The 19,058-nt window shown below is 29.3% G+C and overlaps 1 protein-coding gene across 1 annotated transcript in view; it reads right to left on the bottom strand.

Moving 5' to 3' along the window:
- stg1 (stargazin-like protein) overlaps positions 1–19,058 on the bottom strand; it is a 415,841-nt gene that overhangs the window by 349,713 nt on the left and 47,070 nt on the right. The window contains exon 2 of the mRNA XM_064357655.1: positions 10,027–10,071. The gene's annotated coding sequence lies outside the window, so the exon portion shown is untranslated. The remainder of the gene's footprint in view (positions 1–10,026; positions 10,072–19,058) is intronic.

Here is a 19,058-nt window from a genome sequence, read left to right as displayed (position 1 = left end):
TTAGTTTTTCAGTTTTTAGACTGCCATTGTTTTAGTCAACTTTCAGTTGTTTTGATTTTCGAGCTTTGCAAACTTTTAGCTACTCAGTTTTTCAGTTTCTTAGTTTTCCAGTATTTCAGATTTTCATTTTCTTAGTCTTCTAGTTACTATGTTTTTTAAAGTCGCCATTTCAGGGCATTGAAAAATAGAGATAATTTAAAAAAACAAAATGTTTCGGTCTTTCTTCCAACAAACGCTCTACTAAGCAAAAACCATCAATGTTAGAATTATGAAATTTCTTGGTTTCCAAGAACTTCAATTTATCAGCCTCTCAGTTGAAGATTTTCAGTTTTTGTCAGTTTCTTATTTTTTTTTTTCAATTATGTAGTTTTTCAGGAGGTATTTATTCTCAATTTTTGTACCTGTTTCACTTTCATTTTTTAGCTTTCAATATGGTGTCTAAGCTGTTTCTTTTACGGTTAGATGTTTATTTTAATTCTTTTCCAACTTTTTAGTTTCAGTAGTCCGTGTCTCAATTTTTTATGCTTTCACTTCTTAGTTTCTCACATTTTTTAATTTTTTACTTTCTTAGTATTTCAGATTTTCTATTTCAAAGTTTTTCAGTTTCTTAACTTTTTAGTCCCCCAAAGTTTTAGGCTATTTAGAATTTCTAGTTTTTTAATTTTGACGTTTTTCCTCTTTTCCTAACAACTCTTATCAAACAAAAATATCACTGGCTGTGTTAATGAGTTAAAATTTCTTGATTTTTTAAGGTTTAATAATTTTTTTTGTATTTCATTATCCCAATTTTTAAGTTTTGTGTTTTTCAGCATTCACTAAATTGTTTCTGCTTTTTCTACTCGAATTTTATTACTTTTTAGTGTATTACATTTTTTCTCGGAAGTCGGAATAATTGCCAGTTTCTATTTCCTGTAGCCAAATAGTAATTAAATAATAATTAATTAAATAATAATAATTTAAAATAATTTTTGAAAAATGATAGATCTTCGCTTAGTGAAGCTTTTTATTTTCTCATTTCTACACATTTTTTTTAAACTGAAGAGAATAGTGTGTACAATAGCGTATACATGCTGCAGCGTATTTAAGTAAGCAAAATAAATTTCCAATAAAAAAAAAATTTTTTTGATTTTCAAATATTGGAAAAGGTCTCAAAACTGTGAATGCAGTGTTCTAACAGAAATTCAAGCATGAGTGTCGAGAAAGACTTGAAAAATTGAGCTTTATCAGTAATTATTTATCAAAAGTTTGGGGTAAAAATTGCCGTGGCTCAATTTTAATGCCGGATTTTGTGAGGCTTTGTTTACAGGTCTCCAGATTGGCACAGTTAAGCTCCGGGCCGTGTAATAAGCCGTCGCCGATAGCGTTTCGTAGAAGAGGTCTCCTTTTGGTCGTTGGCAAATCACATTTCATCCAATCGAGTGGTCCGGGTCGTGGCTTATCCCGGCAGTGTGCACCCCTCGAACAACTTTTACAACATTGTAAAGATGCAGATTGGATGAAGCCTCTCAAAGTATAATAATAGAGACCTCGCCTCGATTCGTATGTGTGCACTTGGAAAATATTGTGGACGTGTCGTGAGAGCGACGGCTTAATTAGCGCAGCATTCTGCTTTAATTAACATCTTCGTCGTTAATTTTATCACCTTAGCTATTAAACTGATGGCTTTCCGCCAGTCGATGATCTTTTTGCGCTACCCATCTAATTTATTAAGTTCAAAACGGGGGCACCTTGTTATATTTAAATTAATCAACGGTAGAGCTGGGATTCATTTAGGAAATTGTTTGTGTTTCTGGTACGAAAATCAATTACAAAAATTTGCATTTCGTTTTAGTGCATTTTTGAACTTTTGACCTGCTTTTAATATTTCAAGTCCGTACAACTTTGAAACTCTAATTGACAAGAAAAATACAAAGCCTGCCAAGTTTTCTTTCACTTTATTCAAATGTTTTTTTTCTTGAATTTTTCTCACTTCGTGCATATAGAATTTCAGTTTTTTATGAAACTCTAAATTTTTGCTTACGCCCTCATAAATGTCAGTTTTTTAACTTTTTAGTTTTGTAGCTTTTTTGTTTTATTTTATTCATTCATTTTTAGGTACTTTAAAATCAACTTCCACTGAATGGCTTCTCCAGTATTGTCTAACATTGCTACACTTACAATAAAAAGAAGAAACTGTAGATAAAACATAAAAAACATCTCGAAGATTATTCAAAATGGTCTGACTTGATTGTCCCTAAAAACCTAGAAAACCTTTTTGCGTTACAACGTAATATCGAAAACTTTTTTGTTATTAATAAATGGCACAATGTGTGGTCCAATATCCAATTTTTCAATAAAAATTTAATAGGAGATCTATCAAAAAGGGTACTTGGAATGGATCAGTCATGGTGGGTCTGAGTGAAATTGAACAGACTAAGGACTTGTTATGCTAGATAGATAATGTTATTTAAATGAAATGCTACCGAAAATACATATTGTCAATGCGGCCAAGTGGAAGAGGCTGTATACATTAAGACAGAAGCTAAAACTTCGTTGTCCACTATCAAAGTTAAGTAATTTCTTTTCTGTTTTTTTCTGGAGGTTGATTGCTACAATTTCTCAGTCTGTCAATATTTCAGCTTTCCATCTTTTTGATTTCGCAGTGTCTTTGTTATTAACAATGTCACTTTTTTATCAATTGGTTTTTCACTTTTTAAAATTTAAGTTTAGTTTTTCAGTTTTCAGTCATTTATAGTTTCGCAATATGTTCTCTTTGCAAGTGTTTTAATGTTGCAGTTTTTTTTAAATTACCAGTGTTTTAGGTTCTCAGTATTTTAGCTTTAAATTTCCCAAGATTCTCAATTTTCAACTTCTCATGGTCTTTTTTATTAATTAAAATCTCAATTCTTTAATGTATCAGATAATTGACTTCTTAGTTTCATAGTTTTTTAGTTTTTTGGATTTTCAATGTTTTAGGATTCCATACTTCTAACTATCTAGCGTTCAAATTTTTTAGCCACTTATTTTATTAGTTTTATATTATTTTAGCTTTTCATTTCCTAAGTTTTTTGGTATCTAAGGTGTCAGTGTTTTTGCTAATTATTTTTTCTACTTTTCAGTTCGTCAGCTTTTTAGTCGTTTAATTCTTCATTGTTTCTATATCGCAGTTTCTTGTAGTCTCATTTTGCAGTTTATCAATTCTAGAGTATCACAGTATTTCAGATATTTAGTTCCGTATTGTTTGTTTACGTTAGTTATTACGTTATCTTTACGTTATTTAGAATATCAGATTTGCCTTTTATTTGTTATTTACTTGTATATTTTTTAATCTTTTAGTTTCTCAGTCTTTCAGTCATTTAGTTTCTCACTGTTCCATTATCTTAACTTCTTACTTTTTTATTATGTTAGTTTTGCAGTGTTCCAGTGTCACATGTTTCTAGAGTCCCATGGGTTTTACTTTTTCAATCTTCTAGTGTTTATAGTGTTTCAGGTTCTCAGTATTTCAGGTTTAGATTTCTTAAGTTTTTCAGCTTTCAACTTCTTAGCATTGTAGCTATTTATTAGACTTTTGTTTATTTATTTATTTATCTATTGTATTCATTTATTGTCTTTCTGTATCAATCAGTTATTTATTAATTTCATTTTAGTCTTCTCATACTATTTGATACCCATGTGTTTCATAGAATCTTATTTTTTCTTTACAATTTTTTTATTTCTGTTTGTAGTTTCCTTGTGTCTTAACTTTTTAGTTTTTTCAAGTCTTAAAAAATTAATTGTCGAATTTGTAAATTTGATTACTTTTTCATTCTATAATTTTTAACTTTTTCATTCCTGCAATTACTTAGTTTCTTAGAACCGTACTTTAGGACGTTAGTGGAGAAAATTTTATTTTTCAGTCATTTTTTAACACTTTACCAAACTTAAATCATCACTGGCCATAATTTATTAAAAATTTTTGATTAATTATTAATTATTGATTAGCAATTTATTTCAACCCTCAATTTTATTGCTTTTTTATTTCTATAGTGTTTTGTTTCTCTGTGTTTTAGCATTATGTGCATTTTCATTTTCTCAGTTTCCTAACTTCTTAACATTAGCATATAAGTTTTAATTTATAAATTTTACAACTTTTAAATCATAGACAGTAGTGACATTTTTGTATTTTCCTGTTTTTTCCTTAAACAAATCATTTACCAAACAAAAGGCATCTTTGTCAAAGATTTATGAAATTTCTAGTTTTCTAAGAATTCCTGTTTTTGAGTTCCTGTTAATTTTTAATTTATAATTATTTCTATTTCTCCAGTTTTATTATTTTTATTTTCTCAGAATTCCATTCTCTTTGCATTTAGTTTTAATGCATTTTTGAACTTTTGACCCCAATACCGCACCAGTTCTCAGTCTGCTTTTGATATTTCAAGTCCGTACAACTTTGAAACTCTGATTGACAAGACAAATACAAATTTAAAGTTTCGCCGAGTTTCCCCTCACTTCGTTTTCGATTTTCATTCATTTCACCTGTCCCGTGTACGTCTTTTTCAATTAATTATTCAGCGAGTGAATTGAAAAATATTCGAAACTTTTAAATTAATAAAATTTTACTTTACATAATCTACAGCTTCATAAATTTTGTGACAAGGTTAAATTTGATAGAAAGGCGATAAATTACGTTTCGCTTTTCGAAAGTTCATAAACTTTTATTACAAATTTCAACTTTGTTCCAAGAAAGTCAAACTACACGTACAATATGTTAACTTGTGTTCTCGCTTAAAGTTACTTGTTAAACTAACCGTATTGTAATTTTGCACACTTTCCATGCAGCAATTAATTGCCTTTAATGGAGAACTGTTCTGCCCAGAGCGGTTAGAAAATCTCTATCTATTGAAATCTATTCAATAAATGGCCACAATGAAGCTCATACATTGTCCAAGCTGTTCAGACTCGTAGCTTTGTAAGAATGAACCTGTATATTCAGTGCCTCTCGACTGCTCAAACAATTGTTAAAACTGTCACAGATTTGCACAGGATTAGCTATATTTTATACAAAGCTACGATTTAAATTTGCAACAGATAAAATGCTGATGTAAATAACCAAGTCAAGAGTTAGTGACGTGAAAAATTTCACAGCCGTTCATTTACAATGTTGAAAGGTCATTAATATCCGCTTAGCCCATGGCATTAAATCCGTTGAAAAATGCTGTTACGGTAATATTTACAAATAAATCATGATTAACACATGCGGCAAAAAGTGATAGTGATTCCTTTTCCATTTTTGTCAGCTTTAAGATCTGCACAATAAAACCGAGTTTCTTCTTTATTTGAAAATTATATTCGAATTTTATTCTCCGTTAACTATTAATGTCAATACTAATGAATGTTTCTGTCTGTTTTATTAACACTCTCAGCTTCGCTTCAAGCTCCAAAGCTGCACAAAAAATTATAGCGCACGGAATAAAATCTAAATAACTACAGTGAATGGACACCTCCGAATAACGGACACCTCATCACAACGGACACTTTGTAGGAATGTAAGAAAACCTACATTAGAATTTCCAACCTCTCATTAGTGGACACTTTGATCTCTACAGGGTGTTTCAGCTAAGACTTTCGAGCTTAATATTTCAGTTACTTGTTAACGGATTGTTATGAAAATCAGAATGCACATATTTTAGGAGGTGGTCTTTCAATTAGGGCAAAAAAATGACCTCAAGTTAAAAAATTAAATTTTAATACATATTTCTTTTATTCAAAATTAAGCCAAATTACCGTTGGATCATTAAAGACCGAAAAATAAATGGCCACACAAAAAATTAACCAAAACTCTCGGCTGATCTAAGAAAAAAATGAATTCTGTTGTTAAAAACTTAATCCAAATTTTGACAGTAATTTGGGCAGTCACCTTTTGAAACAATTGATGAAGCATTTCTATGCGGCATTTTGTGTACCTCTGAAAAAAACTGTCAAAAGTGTGCGCGCTGTCAGAAATGTAAAATTGTTTTAATTTGGTGAAATTACTTTAAAAACCAACAAGAATGGCTGAAATTTCTGTGTTGTTGAAAAAAGAATCAATATTCGTCTATGGAATGTGTCGTTGGACTTTTTGTGAAATGTTATTTATGAAATTTAAAGTTCAAAGAATCGTCAATAATTTGAAGACACAGGAAGCGTACCTAAACTAAATCGAGTGAGGACAAAACACGTCACTGGAAACGAAGCAATAGTTGGGGCTGTAATTCAAGCTTTTGAAGATAATTCAATCAGCAGTCTAGGAAACATTTCCAAAGTCCTGAATGTTCAGTGTTTAGAATTTTTCAGTTGTTGTTCAGTCTTCTAGTCCTTTTTGAAAAAATTAAAGCATCCAGTACCAAAAGTAAGTCAAAAATATTGTTTTTTAACTTTGTATGGGTGAGAGGTAATTGTGAAAGGTTTCTTGCGTGTCAGTTACGTTTCTGCGAGTTGACCAAAATTCAATGGTAGTGCTCATTTGGCTCATAGTGTTCTAAGCTTTTGCATCTGTACCCACGTTTAACAGTTTGTTTCTCATTTCTCCCGAAACAGACGTCTTCCACGAACGAGTTTTTTCTGACAACATTTTTCACTGATATTTTTTTTATTATAAGTCTTAAAAGGCTTAACATTTTAAAAGGTATGTAAAAATTACGTTTTTTACACATGAGTTGTTGCATTAATTGGATTTTAATCTTTATCTTCTAAAATATCTGCATTTTAAATTTCATAAAAATCCGTTGACAAATATCTGAGATCAGGCTCGAAAGTCTTAGCTGAGACACCCTGTATAACGGACAATTAAAGATTCGTATCGGTGTCCGTTGTTGAGAGGTTTTACTGTATTACCAAATTGAAGTAGGAATTAATTACAAATATAACTTGGGTGATGAATGCTTGCGGAATATCTGCCACAAATAAACTTGCCAGCGTATCAACATAATGTGTTCTTTTCCCTTTCTAAATCGACGTTTATGCTAATAGAGTTGTCGGTGTAAATCAGGGTGGGAGCAGTCGTCGAGTAGCCGCTTTCGCCGTGTTCAACGTTTCGGAATGTAAGCATGCATAATAATAAAGATGCGATGGACGAACATTTAACTACCCTTATGATGATGTACAGTCGCTCAGACGCTGGAACTATCCGCTCGGACGCTTCCTACGCAAAATCCCCATTAATTAATATCACGTTCGGTTGATTCCGAAGGAACAAAAGGGAGAATGATATCGCAGTTTGGGCGTTTTAACGCTCGATTGTATGGCCGCTTGAATGGCGTGAAAAATACATGAATAATTTTTTTATAGCCGGTGACATAGCGGAAGTGGTTCGGCTCGAACGGTATATTTTGGATAGTTGATTGATCATTGAACTTTTATGTTTTTTGACCGAGATTTCAAAGGACTTTGATACTTAGGACGATGCGGAAGTGCCGGTTTTTGCTTTTACGTTAAATTACATTAAATACATGAAACTATGTACAAAAACGCTGTAAGCAAGACTAAACTTATATTTTTTAAAATTTTGATTTAATTTTTTTTGAAGAACTATAATTGAAATAAATTCTAAATACTTATCTATCGCCACATTGCCGAAGTCGGAACTGCATTTTTAGGGTGCAATAATAAACCACAAACATTTTATTTTTGTGCAAAGGAAGAATCTGTGTTTCAACGGCATCGCGCTTACAAATTTTAAGCCAAAGTAACCACTATTGAATGGGCAACAGAATGATCCCAAAGGCAGAATACGAAATATCTACTTTTTATACTATTACTGTTGCTGTTTTTTTAAAGTGTAACAAATTTTTGGCGTGGAACATAAAAATACTTAGTACACTCATTTTTTATACAAGTCTTTAAAATAACTAGTTATAAATTGCAAGTATTTTCATATACACAGTGTTCCAGCGAATTGGTTCTATTATTGGTTTTTAAATTTTACCAAACAAAAAAATACTATTATAGTATATTATTATCACAACTTAATTATTTTGTGAAAAATCATCACATGATATCGACTGAGTTCGTTTAAACCAAATATTAATTTGTTTTGCAAGATCTGGTATTTAATTTATTTCATTCAATTTTGTTCGTTTTAGACAAAAATGTTGACAAAAATAAGTCTAAAAAATATAATGTTTGGTCAATATTCTTTAAGCTTTTAAGCACATTTAAGCTAGAATTTCAGAGTTTTTCTTGCAAATTTTGAAAAAATCAACAAAACAACACACTTTTAGTTAGATTTATTTATTTTATAACAAACGGTGGAAATACTCTTACACAAAAACATAAATCGAAATTTATAGTGTAGAAAGCTTGGTTTTCTCAAAATAGTTTGTTTTTGAACAAAATTGCTTAAAAAATGAGTCTAAGATTAGCTTATTTTCAATTAAATCCTCTAAACACTTCTTTTTCCTCTTGTTTTTCTCTAATTAGTTTGTTTTTGATCAAAATTGCTTAAAAAATGAGTCTAAGATGGGCTTATGTTCAATTAAATCCTCTAACCACGTTTCTAAACTACAGTTGTAGGGTTTGTAAGTCATTTTTATTCTTTTTGACAAAAATACAGTGTCTTAAACAGTCAAAAGTCATTAACCAAAAATTGCAAATAAAAATGTATGTATGTATATAATGTAATGTATTCTATTAAAATGTTAAACAATGAATTTTTTTCCAAATGATACAATAAGTTCAACAAACAAACGAAGCTACAATGATTGTTGTTTTGGGATCTAAGGAATTATTAAATAGCGTTTCTACGTAAAAGTATAAACTTCTACGTGTTTCCGATGAATAAGTAAGTAAACAGATTTTATTGCTTAAACACTAAACAAATAATAAGTGTTTTCTAGATTGCCTCAAAATTTAAGAATTATTTAATTGACGCATTTTATATTCGTAAGACTTGGCATTTTTGATAAATTATTCTTTATATACAAGATGAGTCTGCTATGAGTATTGTTTACTGTATCTTAAATAAAAATTAATAATCACACATAGGTCAGCAATTATTATTAAATAAGTTTTTTATTTTTTTATAATAAATGTGAAGTTTGTCTGCTGAGAACTCATTATAATAAATATTTATAAAATATAAATATTTTTAGATTTCTAGTGTCATTTCAACATCAATAATGCTTCAATAATTTTTTGTATAAAACTACGTAAAAATTGTCGCTAACCTCAAAAATTAGGTTTTTTTTGAGTTTTTGCTTTTATTTAAATATTTAATTTTTGAAGCTAGCAGTTGTGTTTTGTTATTTTTTGCACAAAACAACTTTTAAGCATCGTTTGTTAAGAATGATGTTATACCTAATTTCAACTAATTAGTATTGATTATAGGAAATTGTAAAAAACAGAATGTAATAGCAAATGCTGATTTCTGTATGGTTAATAATTTTTGAGGTGGAATACCTACAAAAATTATTTACTTAAGAATAAGCACGACAAACAAATATGTAAATAAATAAATAAATAAGCAAATAAATCGATAATTTCCTACAAACACTAACGATCAGTTTACAGAAGACGAAATTAAACTTTTTTTTAAATCAAACTAATTCGAATAAAGAAGTCATTTACTTTGCATTGACGAACGTCAATTGAATTGCGATAAAATGTTTTGTAAACTTTTTTAGAAGCAACGCTTGTTTCTCCAAGTTTATAAAATTAAACCTGCGTAAGGCAATAGATTGGTATCTGTAAATGTAATAAACTCAGATTTTTTGAATATTTTTTTATGGTAACATTTTAAGCTTTTTTTTAATATCGTAATCCTAGATTATCAACACTATTTTAAAACACGTTTCTGATAGCAACGAGTTTTTACTATTTTAAAACACGCTTCCCATATCAGTGTGTTTTAAAATAAAATGTTCCAACAAAAAAAATTGAATAACACGCAAAAACACTTCAAGTTCTCGCCTACGCTCATTGCATAAACGACAGCTTTCGAACTTTAAGCTTGTGTTTTCGCATTCCTAATTATTGTCAGGACTACAATAAGGTGGTGTATAAAGCAAGAATTATTTAAAGTAAAATACTTACTTATATCATTTGATATAATCAAGGGAAACCACCAGAAAATCGAATCTGTAACAAAAATAACATTTATTTCTGTTCTATACCTAAATAAAGCTTTGACTTTTTTTGACCAAATCTGTTATTTGTTTTACTTGTTCAAGTTGGTTTTATTTCTAAATTTGTACTGTCTCCATAATGTGTTAAATTAATAAGATAACAAGTATTAATGTACCAAGCGTCATTAGTTAAGTGAAGTTCGTGTCTTCATCTCTTTATTTTATGCACACCAAAGCACATGAAGATGCATTGTTTTAATTTTTACAAATTTAAACAGTATCATTAAAATAATGTGAATAATTTTTTGTATCTTTTCTGGTATGAATCAGCAACAAAAACCATTCAACTTTAACTTTACTTCTTGTGAGGGGACAGTAAAATAGACCCTTTATTTCTCTTGACGACGCTTTTACGAAAAAATAACTTCACTCCTCATTGACCTCAGTTGTGTATCTATCCTGAACCCACACTTAATTGTTCCACTTCGAGAGGCCACGAAGTGTGTCACATACGTGCCTTATTGACGTTGTACCGGTGACAATTGTGCTGTTAGGACACAGTGCACCTAATTAGGCACGGTTCACATGCTGTCCTGACAGTTAATCATGTCAAAATAGCAGCAGAGACGGATTAAGAGCGATCCGGGATTCCAGCACCGTTTCAATGACATCAGACGTGGTTATTGTCGAGTTATTACACCGCAAATTATACATTGTGGAGTCTGCAAACAACATTACGTTGACGAAATTAGCCAATAACACTTATTTTTTAAACGCCTGATTTGAAACGCAAATTTTTAATTCATTGACTCTATCAAACCAAACGCTTTATAGCTAAACATTTACTAGTTTAATTCAACACAATTTATAAATCCAGTTTTTTATGTTTTATGCGTTATCGATCCTCAGCCCTATAATTACACCATTTCGTCGAATGGAACGGATGGCAGTATTTAAGAGAAGATTAAGGCAAACACTAAGGTAGGGTAATTAATAATTATGCCTGGGATACGTTTTCGGAGAAGGTGTGAAAAGAGAGGGAGTTAAAAAAGTTCAATTCTGGGCCATTTATACCAATTAGGTGCGGTTTCCCTCTTTTGCTACTTCTTTCACATGCTTATAAGAATTATCTTTGAAGTTTCAACTGTAATTAATTAATTAATTATGGTTGCGGAAAAAAAGCGCGCTTCTGGGATTTATTGAACAGATGGTATTAACAACTGAGCAGATTATTTCCGTTGTAGTAAATCTGTCTAACGCAGTGACTGAAATCTGCTACATTTCCATGATTTGTAACGATATTTAGTGACTTTTGTTTTATCTGCAAAAGGTGTCATGAATCATAATTTGCCATATTTTTAATGCATATGAATTTATCGATGGTTTAGGTAATAGCAGATAAATTCTTCATTATTGATCGTTTAAATAATTATAGTTTTGTCTAATCAAAATGTCTAAATTTACAGTTGTAGTAGTAGAAAAGACAGAAAAGATTTTGTTACAGAGCATTTAGATAAGAATATTTTATTTCAAATTTTTTGTCAACGTTAGTTGAAATCTGTGTTACAATTAATTGATAAAACAAAAACTACTTCTTCATCCATTTGATATTAAATCTTACAACTGTAAAATATGTTCACTATTTAACTGTTAATTGAAGATAAATTTAGCTAAACATAAAATAACAACAAAAAATTATCCCGGCGCATCCACCATTTTTAAAGATGTCACAGCTTGCATATATTATGGCCAACTTACATCAAATGTCGCTGCGCAGCAACGTTGGATGTAAGTTGGCCATGCATATACAAGCAATAAACTTACCACAGATCCTGCGTATTGAAGTGTGATAAAGTTTAAGTGATTAAAGTTTTTTTTAATTCATATTTGAACCAAAGTAACAAATCTATAGTCCGTTTTTTATAACATTTTAATAAATTAAATTTGCTGTTACATTACATATATCAGTAGCACTTGATTTAGAATTACATAATTTAGTTATAAATTAAAAGTTTAATAGTCTTTCTATAAATATAAGTCCTTAGTATTTTCAGTATATACAGAATAAATCAAAACGCATAACATTTATAATTGAATCATTTTTCAAAAAAAATTAAAAAGTTTTTTTCTGTAGCTTTCTCAGTAATATTTTGGCATTAAAATGTTCAAGTTTCTTAGTCTTAATCAAACTACTTCTTTTACTTATATTTCTGTGTATCACATACGCTAATGAATAATACCGAAAGATACAAAAAAAATAAATTTGATCTACAAACTTACATGTTTACTGTTTCCAACACCTTTGATCAAGTTAGACTAACTAAAATCAATTCAAAATTTGACAATGTAACGACCTTTTTAAAAAATATATCAATTAATATGAAAGTAGTTAAATGTGTTCTTGTTATAAAAAATTATCCCAGCGCATCTTCCGTTTTAGTATATTTTTTTAAAAATAAAAACAATAACATTACAAAGATCTTACATAAAAAAATACTGAATGTTTGGTTTTGTAAAATTGCTCAATAAAATAGTTATTTATTTAATGAGTTTGAGTGTAAATCGGACGCTTTATTTCAGGAGTGGATTTTTAAACCACGAGTGAAAACGAGTGGTTTATCATCCCCGAGGCGAAATAAATGAACCGATTTACATAAAAACGAGATGAATACAATATTTTATTCTTCGATATAGACTCAGCAAGGCTTAAAATTGCTTTAAATTTGTTAAAAATAATTTGACGTTTCGTACTGAGAAATGCCAAACAGTTGTCAAAACTTCCTTACACAAGAAAAAAACTGTAAATTTTGACAGTGTCGAAGAATAAAAAATATTATGAAAGAACTGCTTTATTTTGAATTTGTAAAATATTGTTTTATTACAACTATAATAAGTAATAAAAAATAGGTGTAATTGTCAATACTAAAATCTACTGGATACTAGATGTCTTTGATTGTATTTTAAATTATTAATTAATTTAAAATTAATTTAAATTTAATTGATGAGCCGGTTTAGAAGTGTGTAGCCAAATCTTTATTCATAGTTTATTTGTTATGAAAATTTAAATTGAATTCAATCATTCAAATTCGTGAATTACATACAAAATTACATATATACATATAAACATACAAAATTTGTAGCGAATGTTCTACAATGTAGCAATTCTACAATGTTGAGACGTATTGTATATGAGATTGACTAATCTGGTTGTGCAGCACTTCATTAAACACAATGAAAATTTAGCAAGAAATGCTATTTTAATTTTTGCGTCATTGAACAAGACATATTTTTCTTCTATACTCTCTGTTATGTATCAAAAGCCATAATTTCGAAGACAAATGTGTTGAGAGCTTACTTTCGTTCGCAAATGCAATCTGTTTTTCTAAATTTTGTGCTCACTAAAAATAGGATTTGTTAGGATTAGCACATTAAAAGATCTGACCTCACCTGAGCAAATATACATCTCAATGATCTTCAAAAATTTCACCATAAAGCCTTACTCACAACTTTAACAAGTGTACGTTATTTATTATTGGTTTTCATCACACGCCCTTATTTGACCTGATCATGATCATGAGCTTGATCATGGATCAACAAAAAAATTCAATATAATTTCCGGGTTAGCTTAGACTTAACCTGACCTTATCTTGTTAGATTTATATTTAATTAAAATTGATTTATGTTGTATGAACAAAAAAAAATAAAATATTTTGTTGGAGAGGCTCAGTTAAAAGACATACTCTGAAGAACAAAACATTTAAGTGTGCTTGTAGAGGTGAACAGACCTGATTTGACCTGACTTGACTAAATTTAAAAAATATTACTTTACGTGGTCAACGAATTTCTAAAGGCTAGGATATGAAACGAAATTATACCTAAACCGTTAAAGATAGAAATATTGCTGTCGGATTTTTTTGTAGAAAATTTAATTCTCTACAACTCTATTTATTACAATTTTTTTGTATCTTCGACCGTATTTGCAGCGTTCACAAAAATATAATGTAGAACGCAAATTGATAATTCCTTGCGCACAGTCGCACATTTATCAAAATCTGAAAATACAGTTGGAAACATAAAAAAACTGTAAGAAACAAAGTTGTAGAGAATTAAATTTACTATAAAAAAGTCTAAGACTTTATATTTATTGGTCACCACATATTATAGCTTAGTCAGTTAAACTTACCATCTTTCTTAAGTTGTCTGAAATTTCTTATTCCTTTTACTCTACTCGTTGTCAATCTACCTTTTATGTCCCAACTCTTCACACCAATATTCTACTAAAATCACTAAAATATCGTATGTGTAATTGTTTTAATTCTCTGAAGAGTGTAACATTAACGCCTCTCGCCTCTCTAGCATTTAAAAAACTTATTTAGAACTTTCTTTTTGTCGTGTGTGATCGTATTATTTGACTGTTTATCTTTTATTTATTTTTCTATTTAAATGGATTATTTATTATTATTGTATTAAAATTATTCTTGTTATTGGTTCTTCTGTTGGACAATAATTATATTATTATTATTATTATTTCTACATCTATCATCTTTTATAGTTTATGTACAGGGTGGGTTTCTAGTGGGTTATTTCTGACATCGCTTTATTGTCTTTGAACGTTTTTAGGACCAAATCTATCAACGATAAAGTTATGGTTTCGCGGACTTTTTAAAGGAAATTTATTTTTCTACCAATTATTTACTAACATTTTTTTATACCGAACCGTATTCACAGAGTCTTGTAAAATACGTGACGATGCGCAAATTTGAAATTTTTTTGCAACTAATTAGTAAATTCGTTGGATTTAAATTAATGTTAAATAATTTGGCGTCGAATCGCCTAAATGCCTAAACTACCTTCAATTTTACTCTGTCGTAGTTTTTGGTTTAGAAAATATTTTGTATTTTGTATCGTCTCCTTAGTTATAGTTCTCCGTAATATGGCCCGAGAAGCACAAACTTTAACTGAGTTTTTAAAATAAAAATGTAATATAAAATGTAAGGTTTCAATATTTTTAAAATATAGAACTAGGAGCAAAAAAAATCGCTTTAAAAATTATTTTAATTTCATCGATTTATTTTTTTCAATATTTCTTTTCACTTTTATTGAAGCAAAAAATATACATGAGTAGACATGTCAATTTATCTGTTATTCGTATCTGTATCATTTCACACGTCGTGTCCCGTCATAAGAAATTCAAGAATTAATCAATTCCGGAACTTTTTGCGGTATCAGCTCTATCATCCTTGTGCAAAATGATGAATGCGCTCATTTTTCTGCATTACAATAACGTCCCGGACAATAAACCGAATCGATGGTAATATCAAACGACTGCAGCGCCGTTCGATATATCTGCGGTCATGTTTTGACGATGGTAGATGTCTGATTCGACGTTTCGGTTTAACACATGCATCATCTCCGGGACACATGCCACTGATTAGACTTGTCGTCTGATGGATGGTGCGATGCGGCATCAGGACTCCACCCCCAGACACTATTCGATGCTAATTGCTTTATTACTTGGAACAAATGGTCGCATCGACAACACTGATCACCGCCAGGCCTGTTTTTGGTCGGATTTGGTGTTGCTTTACACGAATCAAACTTCCTCACTTTCGTCATAATTACAGCATCCGCAACGTTTATCTACAAGCCAACCGAGTGCAACTGATTTAATTCCACCGCGTTTACGGATAATGTGTTGCACTTCTATTAACAACCAACTAAAGCTGCGCTAATTTGCTTGTTTACTGTTTTTGCCAAAACGGACTTTCCGGAAATGATATTTATGGTTTAACCAACCACTGCCTGTTTTTCTTTATTTCTAAATTGATAAATGATCGAGCATCAATAATTCTTGCTTTTTGCTGCACAAAAGTGTTTGTGAAATGTTTGACAAATGAGAAAATATTAAAATACCGAGACGAATAAATATTTACGTATAATTATGTATTTATTTACTCAACAATTTTTTTAAATCATGAGACTAGATTTGAAAGTTTTTTTTGAAGTGAAAAACTATTTTAAATAGATATTGTTAAACGCAACAAATAGAAGTAACATGCTTACAACTTTAGTTTACAAATTTCCAGCCGATTAAAATCTTTCAAAATAAAAGAGGTTTAAAATAGAACATCTTAATTGCAATCATACTTTAATTTGAGATTAACTTGACATTTGTCAATGTATTTTAAATGGTAACTTAATAGCGAGTTAGATTAATCCTGAATTTTAACATCGAAATTTCAATTTCACTAAGAATCAAATTACAAAAACAGATTTGAAAACTGTTATCTCAGAATTACAATAATTCCAAATATTAATTAATTAATGTTTCTAAATAACTTATGTGATAAAGCATAATTTTTGTTTTCTTAAACTAACTGGATAAGGTTAAACCTAAACAAGTTAAAAAATATTACCCAGAAACTAATTTTTAAAAAACTTACTTTTTGTATGTCTGTCTGTTTTCACATTTTCGGAGCCAGATTTGAAAGGGTTCCAGTTGTCCCAATGATTTAAAATTTTGTATATTTACTTAGTCTGCGTGAGAATGCAGTCCTATGTATTTAAATACCCCCAAAAAGGGTTAAATGAGGTTTTTAAGTTTTAGGATATGTTTACAAATAGGTTTTCAATACTTACATACCGTAACTTATACCAACATTAACGGTATGTTGGTCGATATTTTTTTAAATTGTGCTTGCAATGCTAACAGCTGTTTTCTTTCACATACCACGAAACAAGTTTGCACATATCAGCAAAATAATGGTGTTACAATTATACGGCCATACTAAAACGCAGACGTTTGGGATAAATAAAAACTAAAAAGCAAAAAATAAAAAAAACAAAAAAATGTTTTTTTAGAATAAAGTTTTTATTTAAAAGATGCACTAAAAAGTAAAAAATAATGTCTTTGTATCAGAGGAAAATATTTTTGCGTACAAATTAGGATTTTAAAATTCATAAAAACTTTGGAATCGGTTATAAGTATAAGTCATAACAACACAGCATTACAGAATTACTTTCTTATTTTGAGCACTGTTCCCAAAGCTTTTATAAATTTTAAAATCCTAATTTGTAAGCAAAAATATTCTCTTCTGTTAAAAAACATTATTTTTTACTTTTTATTGTATCTTTTCAAAAAAAACTTTTTTGTAATTTTTTTTGCTGATCAATAATCAAGTTAAATCTTGCCAAAAGCGATCCTCCAAAATCAATCATAAGTATTTATTTTTTTCTTCAATCAGGTCAGGTCAAGTCTTTTATAAAGTTATCTCAAAAATCATATTTAAATTTCTGTTATTAATGGTCACGATATTACTAAACCACTGCTTGTGCTTGCTAAGCATTTTTTTTCTAATTAAGTCAGGTTTTTTTATTTCTAAAATTACATGTTTTGTTTTTCGTGTCAGGTCACAGTTCCTTCAAAGAGCAATCTTAAATATTATATTTAAATTTTGTGTTGATTAATATTAATATTTAAATTATATTTATTTATTGATTAATAAATAAGACAAATGTTTTAAGTAACTGACGTTACAAAGTTATCTCATCTGTTTTTTATTCGGTCAGGTCTGGTTAAGTCAGGATCATTTCTGAGGTCATACTTAAATGCTTTGTTTCTTGTACAAATATAAGGTTGGAGTAGGTTAGGTCAAACTTTTAAAAAATGTTTACCTATAAAATAATAGAATAGATACCTACTTAAACGTTTTTTTTTCTTGAGTCAAGTCTGGTCAGGTCAAGGCTTTTAAAGAGCTGTTCAGAAATAGCTCGCATATTTTATTAGTTTTTTACTCATTAATAGTCAAGTCAGACTTTTTAAATATTTGACCTGATAAAGCATTTTTTAAATTGTCTAGAATTAGTTTTTTTTAAAATCAACAATACATGCATATCTAAATTTCTTCTATGTCAATGTGATGTCCGGTCTTTCAAGAGCGATTCTTAGAAATTAACTAATTAAAGCTTAGTTTACTCAGTTTAAATTTTTCAATTTTAGGTTACAAAAATTTTGGTTACTTTTATGAATTCTGTTTTTTTGTACTTCTTTATACTTTTGGTACTTAACAGTATACCAGGTGATCAGTTTCAATTTCGAACACCACTTATTTTCTATCTTAAGGTAATGATTAGAATATTGGGGAAATTTATAGTCAAAGATATAAATATTTTATAATTATGTGGTGTTCTGGATTGAAACTGATCAGTGGATACATTATATAGAAAAACATTAAGTTTAATGTAATGCATTAAAAACTAAAATTATTATTATAAATAGGTTTATAATAATTTAAAAAAGTTTTCCGGGATTGGCGTGATTTTTTTTTTATTTTTAAAATTTAAAATTAACATTAAAATATTAAATGAAAGTCTTTACTGTATTTAGGGTCGTTTTACAGAAAGCGAAATTAAGATTTAATTCAAATTTAAACTAATTCGAATTAAGTTGCCATTTAAAATGCATTGATGTCAAGTTAATCGCGATTAAAATTTAATTGAAATTAAACTGATCTGTAAACCGGATCTTAGTATTTTTATTTTAAGGTAAAAATATAGGCAAAACGATAAAAAAGTACGAAAACAGATTTCTCATATAGAAACATAGTACATTTATTTTATTATTCTGGAACATCTTGTTTCGAGAAGCTAACTCAAAGTTATGTAAAATTTGGGTTAATAACGAGGTGTAATTTATTTTGTTTCATATAAAATAACGATTTTTAAACTAAAAATTATCCCGGCGCATCCACCATTTTTATAAATGTATTACAAATACTAGGATGTAAATCGCACGTTTTATGTCACGAGTGGATTATCATCTACAAGGTGACATAAATAAACCGATTTACACGAAAACAAGACGAATACATTATTTTATTTTTCGAATTAGACTCAACAAGGCTTGAAATTGCTTTAAATCTGTTAAAACTAATCTAACGTTTCGTATTGAAAAATGCAAAACAGTTAAAACTGTCTTACACAGGAGAAAAACCGAAAACT

The sequence above is a fragment of the Tribolium castaneum genome, chromosome 6, assembly GCF_031307605.1.
Source record: "Tribolium castaneum strain GA2 chromosome 6, icTriCast1.1, whole genome shotgun sequence".
NCBI classification, from domain to species: domain Eukaryota; kingdom Metazoa; phylum Arthropoda; class Insecta; order Coleoptera; family Tenebrionidae; genus Tribolium; species Tribolium castaneum.
The sequence above is the reverse complement of the archived record's forward strand: the minus strand, read 5'-3'. Positions and strand labels throughout refer to the sequence as shown.